Source organism: Chiloscyllium punctatum, chromosome 22, assembly GCF_047496795.1.
Source record: "Chiloscyllium punctatum isolate Juve2018m chromosome 22, sChiPun1.3, whole genome shotgun sequence".
Taxonomy (NCBI): domain Eukaryota; kingdom Metazoa; phylum Chordata; class Chondrichthyes; order Orectolobiformes; family Hemiscylliidae; genus Chiloscyllium; species Chiloscyllium punctatum.
Window position 1 is genome coordinate 42471059 of NC_092760.1, and position 14310 is coordinate 42485368.

At 42.3% G+C, this 14310-nt stretch overlaps 1 protein-coding gene across 12 annotated transcripts in view; it reads left to right on the forward strand.

The window, feature by feature from the left end:
* dagla (diacylglycerol lipase, alpha) overlaps window positions 1–14310 on the forward strand; it is a 357270-nt gene that overhangs the window by 24216 nt on the left and 318744 nt on the right. For 7 of the 12 annotated variants that reach the window (XM_072592163.1, XM_072592162.1, XM_072592161.1 and 4 more), the window contains exon 2: window positions 13158–13236. The exons of 3 other annotated variants lie outside the window; for them this stretch is intronic. The gene's annotated coding sequence lies outside the window, so the exon portion shown is untranslated. Of the gene's footprint in view, window positions 1–1973; window positions 2018–13157; window positions 13237–14310 lie in introns of those variants that run through there. 2 more of the 12 variants (XM_072592170.1, XM_072592165.1) reach the window with 2 other exon arrangements.

Genomic DNA, 14310 nt, shown 5'->3' on the forward strand with positions numbered 1-14310 from the left:
CAGCAGCTTGATTCTTGAAAATTTCAGCGACTCTGATTTCTGCATGTATTATTACTTTGACCTCTGTTTAGTCTTTGCTCTTGGCTAATTGCAGTGTGAAAAAAAGCTTGGAAATTTTTTCTGTAACTGTTTCAGTTCCTTCACCTTTTCAGATTTTGAGATGTTAGGTCAAGTTCTAAATTTCACTTCAGCCTATGCATCACCTAGGAGTAAGTCAACTCATCCACAGGTAATTTCTGAACAATTCCTACTATCAGGTTTTGCTTTCACCAAACCATGTTGACACTGCCTGACTTATCTTTAACTTCTCCAACTACCCTATTGTAACTTCTTTAGCAACAGCTTCTAACATTTTCCCTATGACAAATATTAAGCAAACTGATCTGTAGTTTTCTGCTTTCTGTCTTCCCTGCCTTTTGAATAAAAAAATTAATTTGCTATCTTGAAATCCAATGGGACCATCCATGAAACTAGGGAGTTTTGGAAGATTAAAACTAATGCATCAATTATCATGCTTGTTACTTCTTTTAAGGTCCTAAGATGAAGTGCATTAGCACCCAGGCATACATCCGCCCATAGCTCCAACAATTTATTCAATGCCACTTCTCAGGTGATTCTGATTTTCCTGAGTTCTTCCTTCCCTTCCATTTTTCTGGTTTTATTACGGTTTACGATGATACTTGCATTATGTGTAGTGAAGATTGATCCAGAATACCTGTTCAATTCATTGCCCATTTTCATTGTTAGTTCTTTAGTCTGACTTTCTATAGGACTAACACTCACTTTTTAAACTTTTTGAAATATTTGGAAAAACTCTTAGTAACTGCTTATATATTTCTGGTTAACTTTTTCTTGTATTATTTTTACCTCTTTATTAATTTTCTGGTCCATCTCTGCAATTTCTTATTGAATTCAATCTTCTGACCTGACAATTACATTTGCTTTTTCTTTTGGATTGATGCTGTCTTTCACATTTCTACTTAACCCCCTCTTAACTTGCCTGTTTTTGTAGTTGATCAAGCTAAAGTCATCTTTCACTACTGTAGAAATAACATCCTTAATTAACAGAACTACCCCCACTACCTTTCCTGAGTTTCATGTCTTTACAAAATGTCAGATATCTTGCAGTGTTCAACTCCCAATAATAGTTGCCTTGTACATATCTCTTTTGTAATGGCTATCAGCTCAAGCCATCTGTGCTAAATTCATCTATTTTGTTCTGAATACTGCATATACTTAAGTATAAAACCCTTCAACATTGAGTCTTACAAAAAGGAGAAAGGTCCTTTGGCCCATCATACCCACACCTGTCATCAAGCACCAATCTGCCTTTATCCCATTTTCAGCAGTTGACCCATGACCTTGTATGCTATGGCATTTCAGGTGTCCATCTAAATTATTCTTAAATATGAGAGTTCTCATTGCTTTTCAGGCAAATAATTTCCAAAAATTGTGGAAATCTTTAAATCCCCTCTAAATCACCTGCCTCTTAACTTAAATTTATGGCCCCTGTTGGTGACCCCTTTTCCAAGGAGAAAGGTTTCTTCTTATCTATGTCTCTCAATTTTGTAAATCGAGTCCCCTTCTTGGTTCTATGGAAAACAGCCTCAGCCTGTTTATTTTCTCTTCAAGACTGACATGCTGCAGTACAGGAAATATCCTGGTGGGTCTCCTCTGTACCCTCTCCATTGCAGTTCCATCCTTCTTCTTAGGAGGTGATCAGAACTATACATACTCCAGCTATGGTTAAAGTCTTTTTATTTTCCAGAGGGGTTGTAAAAGCTCCCATGCTGATTAGACAGGTTTGGTACAATGATTAAAAGGTATTGAGAGGCCTTTTGGTTTATATGTAAACAGATGAGACTTCAGACCAAAGTGATATATTTTCGTAGTGACCTGTATAGTGAAAGGGGAGTGGTCAGCTTTCTGGCAGCAGTTCAGTTCAGAACTATTTGGGAGTTCAACAGTGAGCTGTGTGGAAACTCTCCCCCTCCCCCTCCACTTCTAACTTCAACCTGTAAGCATCTGTTCCATTTTTTTACTGGTCTTTAAGGGTGTTTGCATATTGGGACTGTTGTGTATATTTGGAACAGCATAACTAAATTTAGTTTTTAAATAGACTAAGTTCTGCAGGGGTTATTTATTCTGTTCTTTGTGTTTCATTGTGTAATTTTATGAATAAATTTTTTTGTCTGTTTTAAACCCTGGTGGTCAACCTAGCCATCTTACTCCGGGTAACTTTCACTGTACACTTACCAAAACAAATTGCAAAGTTATGATCTGCGTAGTCTGCTCAAGAATGTTTTGAGCGGTCTGGCCTAGCCCATAACAGATTGGGGGCTCTTTGTGGGATTTTAAACAGCGAGTGATAGGTGCTAGTGTCTTTATTTCGGGTGTTGGTTTGGTTGGGTAGACAAAGCTTGGAATAATAATGGCTCTTTTAGTCGCCAAACGTTTTCTGGATGTGAATGTGGTGACTTTGGAAGTTTTGCAAAAGGTGAATAAGTCCAAGCTGCAGTAATTAGCAGAGAAGCTGGAATTGGAGCTGCCTGCTTCTGTGAGGAAAAGACCGATAATTACAGTAGTAGCTCAGCATTTAAACTTGCCAGAGAAACCGCCAGAATCTATAGAGAGGGGAAGAATTCAATTGCAAATGAAGCAGCTTGATTTAGAGGTAAGGAAAGGGCAGTAGAAATGAAACAGTTTGAGTTACGATTAAAAGCAGAAGAGAGGGAAAAGGGGAGAGTTTTTGAACTTCAAAAACTGACATGTAAAAAGGAGAGTCAGCTTAAAAGGCTGGAGATAAAGGCTGAGGGTAGGCTTAGTGAGGATGAGAGTGACGATGAGCTGGTCCCTGGTAGTCAGAAGCCCAGTGAGAAACTGTTTACGTATGTTCAAGCATTGCCTAAATTTAATGAGAAGGATATGGAAGCCTTTTTCACTCACTCAAAAAGGTGGCTAAACAAATGCAGTGGCAGTGGCAATGTGAGTTTTGTTGATCCAAACGAAATTTGTGGATAGGGCGAGTGAGGTATTTGCATTATTATCAGAGGAGGTATCTCGGGTGTATGAGGAAGTGAAAAAAGCCATTTTAAGTGCATATGAGCTTGTACCAGAAGCCTATAGACAACGTTTCAGGAATCTAAGGCGGGACCCTGGTCAAACTTATATTGAATTTGAAAGGATCAAACAGTCATTTTGATAGATGGATAAGAGCTTTAAAAATCAAGCAAACTTATGATGCCCTTAGAGAGGTAATTATTTTGGAGGAATTCAAAAATTAATCGTCTGAAGAAATGCAAACTTATGGAAGAGCAGAGAGTTAAAACTGTAAGGTTAGCAGCTGAAGTGGCAGATAATTATGAGCTACTTCATAAAACACGGTTTGGCTTCCAGAATCAATTTCAGTCCATGAGGAATAGAAATTGGGGCAAAGAGAAATCCTCACGTGGAAAGGGAAAGGTAGATCTCAGTGAAGATCATAAGGATAATTTACCACAGGGATAAAAAAAAAACCCTTGAGGGGGACAAAGGAGCTAAAAAGCTCCAGTGTTTTCTTTGTAATAAAGTGGGCCACATGAAATCAGTGTCGGTGGGCTTGGGGAAAGCCAGCTGTAGGAAAACCAGACAAGCCTGGGAGTTTTGTTGGGCTAGTAATAAAAAGCACAAGGAAAGTTAGAAAACTGCTTCAGAGTGTACAAGATGATCAGAGATTGATTTCGGAGGAAGCGGCAAATCTGCTTAAAAAATATTATTGCAAGGATAAAGTTTATTCGCATAGGCCAGGAGTAGCAAGTAAAGAGGTTACAATATTAAGGGACACAGGATCCTCTCAGTCTGTAATGCTGAAGGATGAGGAGATATGTACTCCTGAGGGACTATTGCCAGAGAAGGTACTGGTAACCGGAATTCATGGTGAGACAAAAAGTGCTCACTTATGTAAAGTGAGGCTAGAGAGTCCAAAGAAGAGTGGAGAATTTGTGATAGGAGTACTGGACAAACTCTCAGCTCCAGGAATACAAGGACAAATTGTAAATGATATAGCTAATTCACCGGTAAGAGTATTGCCAACTCTAGTTGAAAAGCCATTGGACATGCAGGTAACTGAAGAAATGAAGAATGTTTTTTTTTTCAGGAATTTTTCCTGATTATGTGGTCACAAGATCACAGGCATACGTTGAAGCAGGAGAGATCAAAAAGCACCAATACTACTTTGATCAGATAAGTGGCACAGAGCAGGAGAAAATAAGTTAACATGCAAGTATCTTTAGCTCTGCTATACTTGTTGAGTTACAACAGAAAGATGAGAACTTAAAACAGTTGTATCAAAAGGCATATACAGAGAAGGAGAGTGAATGCCTTCCTGTGTGTTATTACTTAACAAATGATGTCTTAATGAGGAAATGGAGACCATCACACATTCAAGCAGATGAGAAATGGGCAGAGATTCATCAAATCATTTTGCCAGTAGGGTGTAGAAAGGAGGTGTTGCGAATGGTGCATGAGCTACCACTTGGAGGACATTTAGGGGCGAGGAAAACACAGGCTAAAATACAAAGACATTTTTACTGGCCTGGACTATACAAGGATGTAGTTGAATTTTGCCAGATGTGTCATACGTCAGCTAATTGGAAAACCACAGGCAGTAATAAAACCTGCACTTTTACTACCTATTCCAGCATTTGCGGAACCTTTCACAACAGGATTGATTGATTGTATAGGTCCTCTACCTCAAACAAAAAGTATGAATAAGTATTCATTAACAGTAATGGATGTATCTACTAGATTTCCAGAGGCAATTCCATTACGCAGCATCACAGCTAAAAGGGTTAGAGAAGAATTACTTAAATTGTTTTATTAGATACGGTCAAATCAAGGATCTAACTTCATGACCAAACTATTCAAGGAGGTTATGGATAACTTGGGAATAAAGCAATTTAAATGTACTCCATACCATCCAGAATCGCAGGGAGCGCTAGAGAGATGGCATCAAATATAAAGACCATGTTGAGGGCTTATGGATGTGATTATCCAGATGATTGGGATAAGGGAGTTCCATTTGTACTTTCTGCGATCAGAGATGCAGCAAATGAATCAACCAAATTCAGTCCATTTGAATTAATTTTTGGGCATGAAGTAAGAGGAATGTTAAAATTGATTAAGGTGAAATTAATACATCAGAATTCCGAGACCACCCATTTCGACTCTGTGTCAAATTTTAGACAACGACTAAATAGAGCTGGAGCGTTAGCTAGACAGCATTTAAAAGTATCACAGCATAAAATGAAACAGGAAGTGGATTATAAATCCCAAATTTGCAATTTTGCAATTGGGGAAAAGGCATTGGCATAACAGGTGAGCCTTTAAAAGTCAGGTTTAGTGGGCCGTATCAAATTGAGAGGACATTGATAAGGACTCCAGACAGGAAAAAATCTCCGAATGTGTCATGCTAATATGCTCAAAAGGTATTTTGATAGGGAAGGAAAGCAAGAGGAGAAGTGTTAATGATTACAGCACAGAAGGAAGAACCAAGTTCAGAGGATTCTGAATTGGACATTTGTCAAATCAAATTGGACAATGAGGAAGTTGTCAAAAATTGGGATAAATTATTGAGTTACCTTCCACAAGAAAATCTAAATGACCTGAAAGAGTTATTACTATCATATGGGGAAATATGCAGAAATAAACTGGGAAGTACTAATCTAATTGTGCATGATATAGATATAGGAGATGCTGTTCCAATTAAGCAACATCCTTATAGTCACAGGTTTAGAAGGAGATAGAGCGCATGCTCCAAGATGGCATAATTGAAGTGAGTTACGTGACTGGAGCTCAGCCATAGTCATGGTACCAAAGCCAGATGGTATCCAACAGTTATGTGTGGACTATCTCAAAGTCAACACCGTTACAAGGACTGATGCATATCCAATTCCATGGTTGGAGGACTGGGTCAAAAAATCACTAGGAGCAACTTAAATTTCTAAGTTGGGCTTGCTCAGAGGCTACTGACAAGTACCTCAATCAGAGACAGCAAAGGCAATTTTGGCATTCGTAACGCCAAAAGGTCTATACCAGTTCAAAGTCATGGCATTTGGTATGAAAAATGCGCCATCCACATTTCAGAGACTGACTAATAAGGTCAGTGCAGGGTTACCCAATTGTGTGGTATGTATTGATGACCTGGTGATTTTTAGTCACTCATGGAAGGAACATCTTCAGCATTTATTGGACTTGTTTGATCGACTTTGGAAGGCAGACTTGGTGGTAAACCTAGCTAAAAGTGAATTTGCCAAAGCCTAAGTCACCTTTCTGGGCCATGTTATTGGATGTGAAAACGAAAGTAATTGGACAATTTCCCACACTGTTGATGAAGAAAGCAGTACTGCGGTTCCTGGGATTGAGTGGATTTTCCTGAAAGTTTGTGCCGAACTTTAGCAGTGTGGCTGCTCCATCACTGAATTGTTTAAAAAGAGCAAGACGTTTCAGTGGATAGCGGACTGTCAAAAGGCATTTGACAGCCTAAAACCTGTGTTGACCACTGCCCCAGCATTCGCCACACTGGATTACACAAAGCCTTTCAAGGTGGCTATTGATGCCAGTGATGTGGGTGTTAGTACAGTGCTCCTGCAGGCAGATGACGAGGAGATAGAAAGACGCATTGGATATTTTTCCAGCAAATTGTACATTCATCAACAGAAATATTCAACAGTGGAGAAAGAGACTTTAAGCTTAGTATTGGCATTGCAACATTTCAATGTTTATGTTACAAACAGTGCATCTGAGATAATTGTATACACTGATCCTAACCCATTGACATTTGTGGAAACATTTATGGACAAAAATGTCAGACTGTTTAGATGGAGCTTGTTGTTCAGCCATTCAATTTGACAATTGTTCATGTGGCAGGTTTCAAAAACGCGATTGTCGATGTGTTACTGAGGCTCGAATGAGATACGGAGGTGTTTGGTGGAGGGTGTGTTGCGGCCTGAACTTGCGTGTGGTTGTGCATGTTTGCATGTTTATAGTTCGTATGGTGTACGTGTGTGTTTATACTACTAACCAAGCTTTTGAAGGGTATTAAAAATGAAGCCATCTTTTGGTATTGATGGTCCTTTTTTTTAAGGTAGCTGTCATAAAGCTGATTCCTTAATTTCTAAAAGCTGTTCCTTTTCTCATGGATACTATGTCCTTAGTTTTTTTTTTCAGAGGTGTCGTGAATGCTCCCGGTGCTGATGAGACTGGTTGATACAGAGATTAAAGGGTATTGAGAGGCCTTTTTGTCTATATGTAAACAACATGAGATTTCAGGCCAAAGTGGTCATGTTTCTGAAGTGACCTGTATAATGAAAGGGGAGTGGTCAGCTTCCTAGCAGCAGTTCAGTTCAGTACTAGTTAGGAGTTCAACAGTGAGCTGTGTGGAATCACACTGTTTCGTGCTCTCGCACTCTGTTTCTAACTTCAACCTGTAAGCATCTGTTCCTTTTATTTTTACTGGTCTTTAAGGGTGTTTGCCGATTGGGACTGTTGTGTATATTCGGCACAGCATAATTAAGTTTAGTTTGGATAGACTGAGTTCTGCAGGGGTTCTTTATTCTGTTCTTTGTGTTTCATTGTGTAATTTTGTGAATACATTTTTTGTCTGTTTTAAACCCTGGTGGTCAACCCAGCTAGCTTACTCTGGGTAACGTTCACTGTACACTTACTGAAACAACTTGCAAAATTATGGTCTGAGTAGCCTGCTCAAGAATGTTTTGAGTGGTCTGGCCTAGTCCATAACAGACAGATCTGTTTAGCATGCTTCAGGTGAACACTACCTGAAAAACACAGCTCCTTTTTCTTTTCCTGTTCTGGTGCTAGGCTGTCATTGGAGACCCATTTCTCTTACACCAATTTTGAGAGGTACATTCATCACTCTAATTTTATTTAACTGTACCAGTTTGTTTGTGATCAAGTGATAATCCAGAGATTATCTTTGATGTTCTGCGTATTAAAAAGTTTAACACTCTTAGTCCAGTCAGCCTAACATTTGTGGTAGTTAAATTACTTGAGAAGATTCTGAGAGATAAGGTATACGTGCATTTGGAAACACTGGGTTTGATTAGGAATAGTCGGTATAGCCTCGTTCGTGGGAGATTTGTGCCTGACAAATCTTTGCGTTCCTTGAAATGACCAGGAACGTTCACGAGGGCAAGGCAGTAGCTAAAGTCTGTATGGATTTCAGTAAGGCCTTTGATAAGATTCCACATGGTTGGCTGTTCTGGAAGGTGAGATTGCATGGAATCCAGTGGGGCCTGGCAAATTAGTTGCACAATTGGCTTAATGGTAGGAAGGAGAAGGCAATAGTGGAAGGATGCTATCGGACTAGATACCGGTGACTAGTGGAGTGCCTCGGGGTCAGTGCTGTGCCAATTGCTGTTTATTATCAATAATTTGGATGTGAATGTGAAAACATGATTAGTAAGTTTGCAGATGGCATTAAAATAGGCAGTATTGTGGACACTGAGGAAGATTATCAGCAATTTGTAGCGGGACCTTGATCAGCTGGAGAAGTGGGACGCGAAATAGCAAATGGAGTTTAATCCAGATAGGGATGAGGTCTTGCATTATGAAAATAATGGTAGGAGTTTCATGGTGAATGGTAGGGCCTTAAGGAGTGGAGTGGAACAGAGGGACCTTGGAGTTCAGGTACACATTTCTCTGAAAGTGGAGTCACAGGTAGACAGGGCAGTGAAGAAGGTTTCTGTCACGTTGGCCTTCATCAGTCAGATCATTGAGTATTGAAGTTGGGAAGTTATGTTACAGTTGTACATAGATGTGATCTATATGGACTTAAGTAAGGCGTTTGACAAGGTTCCCCATGGGAGACTGATTAGCAAGGTTAGATCTCATGGAATAAAGGGAGAGCTAGCCATTTGGATACAGAACTGGCTCAAAGGTAGAAGCCAGAGGGTGATGGTGGAGGGTTGTTTTTCAGACTGGAGGCCTGTGACCAGTGGAGTGCGACAAGGTTCTCTACTTTTTGTAATTTACATAAATGATTTGGATGCGAGCATAAGAGGTACAGTTAGTACGTTTGCAGGTGACACCAAAATTGGAGGTGTAGTAGACAGCGAACAGGGTTACCTCAGATTACAACAGGATCTGGACCAAATGGGCCAATGGGCTGAGAAGTGGCAGATGGAGTTTAATTCAGATAAATGCGAGTTGCTGCATTTCGGGAAAGCAAATCTTAGCAGGTCTTATACACTTAATGGTAAGGTCCTAGGGAGTGTTGCTGAACAAAGAGACCTTGGAGTGCAGGTTCATAGCTCCTTGAAAGTGGAGTCGCAGGTAGATAGGATAGTGACGAAGGCATTTGGTGTGCTTTCCTTTATAGGTCAGAGTATTGAGTACAGGAGTTGGGAGGTCATGTTGCAGCTGTACAGGACATTGGTTAGGCCACTGTTGGAATATTGCATGCAATTCTGGTCTCCTTCCTATCGGAAAGTTGTGAAACTTGAAAGGGTTCAGAAAAGATTTACAAGGATGTGGGAGAGGCTGAACAGGCTGGGGCTGTTTTCCCTGGAGCGTCGGAAGCTGAGGGGTGACCTTATAGAGGTTTACAAAATTATGAGGGGCATGGTTAGGTTAAATGGGCAAAGTCTTTTCCCTGCGGTCAGGGAGTGCAGAACTAGAGGGCATAGGTTTAGGGTGAGAGGGGAAAGATATAAAAGAGACCTAAGGGGCAACTTTTTCACGCAGAGGGTAGTACGTGTATGGAAAGAGCTGCCAGAGGAAGTGGTGGAGGCTGGTACAATTGCAACATTTAAGAGGCATTTGGATGGGTAAATGAATAGGAAGAGTTTGGAGGGATATGGGCCAGGTGCTGGCATTTGGGATTAGATTGGATTGGGATATCTGGTCGGCATGGATAGTTTGGACTGAAGAGTCTGTTTCCATGCTGTACATCTCTATGACTCTGATTGTACAGGATGTTGGTGAGGCTGCATTTGGCCTACTGCTATAGGAAGGATGTTATTAAACTAGAAAGTGTGCAGAAGAAGGATGTTGTCAGGACTCAGTGGTCTGAGTTCTAAGGAGAGGTTGGATAAGCTAGGACTTTTTTCTTTAGAGCATAGGAGACTGAAGGGGGATCTTATAGATGTGTATAAAATAAGAAGCATGGATAGGGTGAAATCACTCAGTCCTTTTCCCAGGGGAATTGAAGACCAGATGGCATTAGTTTAAGGTTCAAGGGGAGAGAATAAAAAGGACCCTGAGAGGCAACTTCTGTTTTAGACGAAGGGTGTGGTGCTGGAAAAGCACAGCCGGTCAGGCAGCCTCTGAGGAGCAGGACAATCGACGTTTCAGACATAAGCCCTTCATCCGGACTTCTCCTGCTCCTCTGATGCTGCCTGACCGACTGTGCTTTTCCAACACCACACTCTTTGATCTTGATCTCCAGCAACAGCAGTCCTCACTTTCACCTAGGCAACTGTTTACACAGTGGTATGAGTATGGAATAAGCTTCCCAGCGGAAACGGTTGAAATGGGTACATTAAAAATATTTAAAAGGCATTTAGAAAAATACATGGATAGGGAAGGATTTGAAGGGTATCTGTCAAGCGCCGGGAAATAGGATTAGCGAGGATGGACATTTTGGTCAGCATGAGCCAGTTTGAAGCAAAGGGCCTGTCTCCGTGCTGTAGGACTCTGACTCTAATCCCTATGCAGAAACTCTTTCCTTATCCTACACATTAATTCATAGACACGCAGAGCATTGGAACTAGATCTGTTCCCTCCTCCTGAGGTTTCTTTCCATCCCTGAGCAGATGGTCCATCCCTTGGCAACATGGCCATCTGTATTTTTACTCTTGTCTCCTGTGTCTAACACCCAACTAAATTATTATCACATGCCAGTTACCGTTCTACTAATACCCAAAACTTGCACAATTTTCTGTATCATGATGCCATGATCAACTCACTTGTCCACCTTGCAGCCCCCTCTCTCATCCACAAAAGCTGCATGACCCTCAAACCTGTTAGTTGGCTGAGAAAGCTGAGAATCTTCCACTATCATCTTAATCTCCTTACCTTCATTTGCAGTCACATCTTCCTGTGCCTGACCATATAACAATTCAGATTGTTCAGGGGTTTAGATTAGAGTGGTGCTGGAAAAGCACAGCAGTTCTGGCAGCATCCGAGGAGCAGTAAAATCGATGTTTCGGGCAAAAGCCCTTCATCAGGAATACAGGCAGAGTGCCTGAAGGGTGGAGAGGTAAATGAGAGGAGGGTGGCGGTGGGGAGAAATTAGCATAGAGTACAATAGGTGAGTGGGGGAGGGGATGCAGGTGGTAGGTCAGGGAGGAGGGTGGAGTGGATAGGTGGAAAGGAAGATAGGCAGGTAAGACAAGTCATGGGGACAGTGTTGAGCTGGAAGTTTGGAGCTGGGGTGAAGTGGGGGAAGGGGAAATGAGGAAACTTGTGACGTCCACATTGATGCCTTGGGGTTGAAGTGTTCGGAGGTGGAAGATGAGGCGTTCTTCCTCCAGGCGTCGGGTGGTGAGGGAGCGGCAGTGAAGGAGGCCCAGGACCTCCATGTCCTCGACAGAGTGGGAGGGGGGAGTTGAAATGTTGGGCCACAGGACGGTGTGGTTGATTGGTGCAGGTGTCCCAGAGATGTTCCCTAAAGCGCTCTGCTAGGAGGCGTCCAGTCTCCCCAATGTACAGGAGACCACATCGGGAGCAATGGATACAATAAATGATTTTGGTGGATGTGCAGGTAAAACTTTGGATGTGGAAGGTTCCTTTGGGGCCTTGGATGGAGGTGTGGGTGCAGGTTTTGCAATTCCTGCGGTGGCAGGGGAAGGCGCCAAGATGGGAGTGTGGGTTGTAGGTGGGCGTGGACCTGACCAGGTAGTCACGGAGGGAATGGTCTTTGCGGAAGGCGGAAAGGGGTGGGGAGGGAAATATATCCCTGGCAGTCAGGTCCATTTGGAGGTGCTGGAAATGTCGGTGGATGATGTGATTTATGTGAAGGTTGGTAGGGTGGAAGGTGAGCACTAGGGGTGTTCTGCCCTTATGGTTGGAGGGGTGGGGTTTGAGGGCGGAGGTGTGGGATGTGGACGAGATGCGTTGGAAGGCATCTTTTTAACCAAGTGGGAAGGGAAATTGCGGTCTCTAAAGAAGGAGGCCATCTGGTGTGTTCTATGGTGGAACTGGTCCTCCTGGGAGCAGATACAGCGGAGGCGGAGGAATTGGGAATAGGTATGGCATTTTTGCAGGAGGTAGGGTGGGAAGAGGTGTAATCCAGGTAGCTGTGGGAGTCGGTGGGTTTGTAAAAAATGTCGGTGTCAAGTTGGTCGTCATTAATGGAGATAGGTCCAGGAAGGGGAGAGAGGCGTTAGAGATGGTCCAGGTAACTTTGAGGTCAGGGTGGAATGTATTGGTGAAGTTGATGAATTGCTCAACCTCCTCGCGGGAGCACGAGGTGGGGCCAATGCAGTCATCAATGTAGCGGAGGAAGAGGTGGGGAGTGGTGCCGGTGTAATTACGGAAGATGGACTGTTCTACATAGCCAACAGAGAGACAGGCATAGCTGGGGCCCATACATGTGCCCATGGCTACCCCTTTGGTCTGGAGGAAGTGGGAGGATTCGAAGGAGAAATTGTTAAGGGTGAGGACCAGTTCGGCCAAACAAATGAGTGTAGGTGGAAGGGTACTGTTGGGGACGTCGGGAGAGGAAGAACGGAGGGCTTGGAGGCCCTGGTCATGGCGGATGGAAGTGTAGAGGGACTGGCTGCATATGTGATTCCCTTTGATCTCATTGGCATTTGTTGGTTTTCACTTACTGCATTCACAGCATGCCACTTTTTTCTGTGTCCTTTACTATATATCATTGATATTTGATTTGTCAAGTTATGGCCGCTACACAGATTGTCAACTGTTTAATTGCTTTGTTTGAAGCCTAATCAGAGGTAAGTTAGCAGTGCTAGCTTTACATACAAAGGCAAAATACTGCAGATGCTGGAAATCTGAAATTAAAAGTGAAAATGTTCAAAATAGAAGACCATGCAGCATCTGTGGAGAAAGAAGCCGTGTTAACAATTTCAAATTGATGGGCTTTTATTGGAATTAATGAAAAACTGAGACATTAACTCTTTTTGTTTTTTTCATAGATGCTGCTTGACTTGTGGAAAATCTGAGCAAATCTGAAGTTATTTCTAAATATTTTACAAAGCAGTCTGTGTTGGCAAGGTACAAAATTTAAGAATCTGTGTAGAACATAAGTATTAATTAAATAGTTAGTATGCATATAATGTTCGAGTGAATTATTAAGTAAGGAATCACCCTGAACTTGCAGAATAGAAAAGCATCTTGAGGACTCGAGGTCTGTGCAAAGTTTGAAGTTGTTATTCCATTTAAAAGTGCATTAGTGTAAATATACCAATCGTCCAATATGGGACAAACTCCATTTCATAAAAGAATTACTGGACAAACCCTCTGCCATTTTTCGAGTTCATATTTTTCCCCAGGGAACCATGTGCAACTTCCATGTGACACTGTCTTGATCTTAGCTACTTGATATTTCCTATCTGCAATTACTTTATATGGGTGGAAGCTAAATGTGTGATGTATCATATGACAAACAACATGTTTGAAAAATCTGTATGTACTCTGTGTCTCTTGCTTCTATTGTGCAAGTTTATACATCTTGATGGATTACAAAAAAAAGTTGGTCTTCCTTTTATCTATAGTCTTCGGTGATAAGCAGGTGAAAGTGACGACTGCAGATGCGAGAGATTAGAGTCAAGAGTTGGCACTGGAAAAGCACAGCAGGTTAGGCAGCATCCGAGGACCAGGAGAGTCAATGGGCAAAAGCCCTTCATCAGGAATGAGACTGTGAGCTGAGGGGGTGGTGAGATAAATGGGAGGGGGTGGAGCTGGGGGGAAGGTAGCTGAGAGTGCGATAGATAGATGAAGGTGGGGATGAAAGTGATAGGTCAGAGGGGAGGATGGAGCAGATAGGTGGGAAGAAAGATGGACAGGTCATGAGGGCAGTGCTGAGTTGGAAGGTTGGATCTGGGGTAAGGTGGGGGGAGGGGAAATGAGGGAATTGTGAAATCCACATTGATGCCATCGGGTTGGAGAGTCCCGAGGTGGAAGATGGAGCGTTCTTCCTCCAGGCGTTGGGTGGTTAGGGAGCGGAGGTGCTGGAGGCCCAGGATCTGCATGCCCTTGGCAGAGTGGGAGGGGGAGTTGAAGTGATTGGCTACAGGGTGGTGGGGTTAGTTGGTGCGGGTGTCCTGGAGATGTTCTCTGAAACACAGA